Below are 5,178 nucleotides of genomic sequence, written 5' to 3' on the forward strand. Positions count from 1 at the left end.
GGGCAAATAGCTGATCCCAGATCAGGAGGATGAACCTCAATGAACGAGATTTAAGGTCCATTCCAGCCCAAAATCCATGATTYTGTGATTCCACCAAACCCRGCRTCCCTGGGGAGGTTTGCAGCCCACAGGCGGTGGGAGGAATGGACTTTTGGGTACTCCTGAGGATGCACAGACCCAAAAAAAATGTTTTCTGCCTTCTTGATGTTTTTCCTCTGCTCTTCTGCCTTCTCGATGTTTTTTCTTTGCGTGAGGAGAAAAATGGAAGCAGCAAGGGCAGAGGGCACAGCCCTGCCCCTTATCCCAGGGCTGGAATGGCTGCGGGCAAATCCTGGGCATTGTCTGCCCAAATGGGATGGGAATTGGGGCTGGGAGAGCCTTGAGGGGACAGATTTGGGGCACAGGAGAGGTGCCCAGGGGTCAGGAATTCCCTGTGGGATCGGCAGTGCTGCTCCAGCCRGGCTTTGCCCCTCTCCTGGCCCCACTCCCACCTGCGCCAAGGCTGGGAGTGACCCCAAAATCCAACCCAATCTGTTTTTTTACACCATTAATGGGACAGGAGAAGCAAAACTCATGGGGACAGACACTATGGACCACCAGCTCAGGTTTTTGATTCATTGCAAACCCACAGAACCCAACAGAGTTTCAGAAATTCAGATTGGTTTCGTTGTTCTTGCAGAGACCTGGCGCTGCTTTCAACACCAACCAAGCTCTGCTGCAGAACCCAGAGGTGCTGAGGGGAGAAATCCCCTTCCCTTTGATTCTTTTTAAATTCAACATTTTGAATTTTTCCGAGCTCCCAAGCGCTGGGGACTCCTCTCCAGGCAGCAGCAGAGAGGGCCTGTTTATCTCTGCGACTCACCCAGAGCCACACAAAAGGTTATGGCCACTGGCCAAACGGCTTTGACATCATAGCCTGTCATTAATGGCATAAATCCTCCGTGATTTCATTTCCCACCGAGCCAACCAGCATCTCTCACAGATTATTTCAAAGGGAAAAAAAGTCTAAACATTTACCTTCAAACCCCAAACAGATCGTATCGTTCTATTCYGCCGGCCCGATATTAAATATATTCTCTTGCACATGGCGTTTTTATGGCAGGTTGTGACCAYTCCTGGAGCTTGTTTCAGAGGGAGATATGCTCAGAAAGAGAAATTTTCTCATTGTTCCCGAAGGGGGGAAAACAAAAAACGACATTTCATTCAACAAAACCTTTTCTAACCACTGCACTTTGCTGGTTTTGTCCCCCRGATCTYTGTCAGAGRGAGAGAAATATTTWAAAAGTTGTTTCTCTGTGCCACAGMCTCTTCASTGTGAGAATATTTCACATGGGCAGGATGGAAATGTTTTCCTTTACAGCATTTTTGTCCCTTTTTCTCCCCTAGTATCTGTAACATGCATGTGATTATGTGAAAAATATTAGGGAATCACTCTGAGCATGAAAGGTGTGAATATTCCTGTAATATATGAGTATTTTAACTTAAATCCTTTGGGATTTYAAATCTTCCTGACCTTCTGCTGCTGGACAATGTGCTGCTTGATAAAAAGCCAGATAGAAAATATTGGATAATAATATCAGATAATATATAATAACCTCAGTCACTGCTGGTTACCTTAGGCCGGGCCTAAAATTCCCAGGAAAATTTTCCAGACCAGGGCTGGTGCTAAACCTGCTGGGATAAACCAGGAATGGCACATTTCTGTGTRAAAGCAGACAGTCAGAGCTGGGTTTGACCTCACTTTTTTTGGAATATTTGCTGAAATTGCTGCAGATGGCCCCGTTTGAGATGAAAAGGAGCCTGACAGGGCTCCTGCCCCCGGGAGCAAATGGYCAGAAAATCGGGGAAGCTCTCACTCATCAGCTGCCACCTCCCTGCCCTGCGAGGAGAAGTTAATTAAATGCAATTACAGACGAGACCCCAGATCCCCATGAGCTCAAAGAGAGCAAATTTCGGCTCAGCCCAAGCCCAGGCTGGCTCTGCTGCACACAGGGCACAATTCCAGAGGGGATTTGGAGCAGGAGCCTCCTGGAGCTGCGTTTGCTCAGCCCCTTGGGGCTCTGGGTCCCTGGGAAAGGGAACATCCCACGGAACATCCCACAGAGGATCCCACAGAGGATCCCACAGCCTGGAGGGTTCCCGGGCTGCAAGGATGGATGTGAATTTCCCCAGAGCAGAACAGAACCCTCAGGGGCTCCGGAGTGAGAAACAAAACCCCCCTGAGTCTCTGCTGAGAGGAGAAAGGACAGAACTGGAGCTGGACACCACAGCACAACCCCAAAGTTTTTATTTGGGATGAATCCCAGTGCCCCCAGCCCAACTTCACCCCACACCCCAAAACCCTCACCACCACCAGAGAACGACACAAGGGCCTCCAGCATACCTGAGCAAATCCAAGTTGGACATTCCCCTTTATTTTTTGGAGCAGTCTGGGATCTCAGGAGGCATCAGCGGGGCCGTGTCAGCGCTCTCCTGCCACAACCAGAGCTCAAACACCCTGCAAAGCACCAGTAGCTCCATCCCTGTGACTAACACATCCCAAAGGTGCCATAACATGCACGGAGGCAGRGAATTGTGGGGTGCTGGAAGCGGCACAGCCAGGGGAGGAGCCACAGGAGAGGTTCTGAGGAAAGCCAGCGAGCTCTTTTTTCCACAATTCATCATCCTGCTTTCACTCGGCTCCTCCAAGCGCGGGGATGAAAAGTCCCACAACTCCAGCACGGGCTGAGCCAGCCAAGAAAAAGAAAAGYGGCTCRCTCTGCTCACTCTGCTCACTCTGCTCTCAGGGGCGTTTATTATGGCTGTTTTTTAAGGGTTTTGGATACGTGGGGGAGACAAACTTCACGGGAGGAATGTGGTCAGCTCCTATCGGAGACGGGATCTGCCCTGGTGGAAYGGGCTGAGCGTGGCTCAGGCTGCAGGCAGGGATCTGAGCAGGAATGAGGGTGGTTTTGGGTATAAAATACACACAGAGTGCGGGGCTGCTTCCTGGGGAGCTGGTGGAGGCTCGCAGAGCTGCTGGAAATTGTCACAGAGTKGTTTGGGTGGGAAGGGACCTTAAGGATCATCCCATTCCAACACCCTGCTATGGCAGGGACACTTCCACTGTCCCAGGCTGCTCCAAACCCTGTCCAGCCTGGCCTTGGGCACTGCCAGGGATCCAGGGGCAGCCACAGCTGCTCTGGGCACCCTGTGCCAGGGCCTCACCACCCTCCCAGCCACGAATTCCATCCCAATATCCCACCAAACCCTGCCCCCTGCCAGTGTGACCCCATTCCCTGTATCCTGTCCCTCTATCCCTTGTTCCCAGCCCCTCTCCAGCTCTCCTGGAGCCCCTTTATGCCCTGGAAGGCTGCACTGAGGTCACCTGGGAGCCTTTCCCAGGCTGCACAATCCCAGCTCTCAGCCTTTCATCACAGGAGTTCCATCCCTCTGATCATCTTTGTGCCTCCTCTGTGCTCCCTCCATGTCCCTCCTGTGCTGGGGGTGGGGATGTGCAGCAGAAAGCAGATCCCAAATGCTTCTGTCGCAGATATTCCCACGATTTTCAGCTCAGAAGGTGAACACCAACCCCACCAGCGTCCTGAAATCCCATCCCGGGGTCACCGGGAGGAGAGAGGGGGAGAGAAGGGCAGAAATGAGCTCCAGACACCACTGAGACAAAGCCCTGGGGAATCTGAGATCAATGCYCTAATAGAGCTCCAGTGCTGCTCTAATTAGGATAAGTCAGGGCTTCTCTAATTGCCTTTAATCCTCTGCATTCCTTGCTGTGGGTCCCAGGTTCTGTTCCCCACACGGGATCAGGGCTGGGACTGGACAGAAACAGAGGGGACAAGGGGGACAAAGGGCTCTGTGACCCCCAGGAGCCCGGTCCCCACCAGCACAGCCTCTGCAAGGAAAGAAATGGGGACATTCTRCCTTTTCCCATGGGATTGTGGCCTCCCTCCTCCAGCTGAGCCACTGCAATGCCCCCAGACCCTTAATTTAGGATTCATTTGGATTTTGGAAAGGCACTGTGTGCATTGGAGCTGCTCCACTCTCTCCTGTTCACTTTATTTTCCCTTTAAAGCTTTTCTTTCCTTTTTCCAATTAGAGATTTTTTTTTTATTTGAGGACAGGCACCTCTTGCCAAACTCTCCTGCAGGAGGGAGGACAGAATTCCCTCTGTTCCCATCACGGAGGAATCCTGAGTCACCTGCAGCAACCAAAGCTCTCTTGCCTTAGGTGTAAACAGAGAAAAATAACAACTCTTGATCTGCTTCTACCTTTCCAGAAGAAGTGAAGTCACTGCAAGTATCAACATGGGAAAAAGAGAAAAAATAAAGGAAAATTAAAAGGTTTTCTCGGCTGTCTCTCATTCTGTGCATGAAGGAGAAGTGTGTAGATTTTCTTAATAAAACCTGTTGCGAGTTGAAATCCAAGCCAGCAAGGAAGGGAAAGGTGGGGGCAGTGTTCTGATTTTAAAAGGATAATTTGAAATGCATAAATTGCTGGAACAGGGGTGTGTTKGCAGCCCCTTCCTGTCCTGCCCACCCAAAACTCTACAAAACTGCATTTGTGACACCCTGGATTTGCACACTGAAACAGGATGAAAACACTGGATTACAGGCTGTGCTTTAGTGAAAAGTTTGGACAGAGAAAAAACCAATTATATATATTTTCAGTTGCTTTGCATTTCATTTTTACATTCCTGACCTTTCCATAATTTCCACTGCTTTCCTTTTCTGTCCCATTTGGGAAAACTGGGAAAAGAGGGACGGGCTGCTTCGTGCAGCTCCCAAAAACACCTTCCAGCAGCATCRCTGTTCATGTCCTGCTGCTTCTCCACGACTTTCCTGCTGTTTTATTCCCTTTTCCTGCCTTCAGGCAGCACCTTCAGAGCCTGCAGAGCATCCTCTGAGCTGGCTGGGGGTGGAGGAGAAGGAAAGGAGAAGGAAAATCCCGTTATTGCCTCTGTGGCCACCAAAACCGGCAGCAGCGCTCTTTGATTTGTGCTGGCAGCGCTCGGGCCGAGCAGAGGAGGGACAGGAGAGGGTGCTCATGATTTAGGGAAGGGACAGAGCCCCGCTGAGCTGCAGAAGTGTCCCCAGCCCTGTCTCCGGGTGTCTGTGAGCACCAGCGATGGGCAGCACACCCAGATCCTCTGGATCTCTCAGTCCAGCCCCGGGATTGGCACCA

Source organism: Malurus melanocephalus, unplaced genomic scaffold, assembly GCF_030028575.1.
Source record: "Malurus melanocephalus ecotype Western Australia unplaced genomic scaffold, MMel_1.1 scaffold_537, whole genome shotgun sequence".
In the NCBI taxonomy this organism is placed as follows: Eukaryota; Metazoa; Chordata; class Aves; order Passeriformes; family Maluridae; genus Malurus; species Malurus melanocephalus.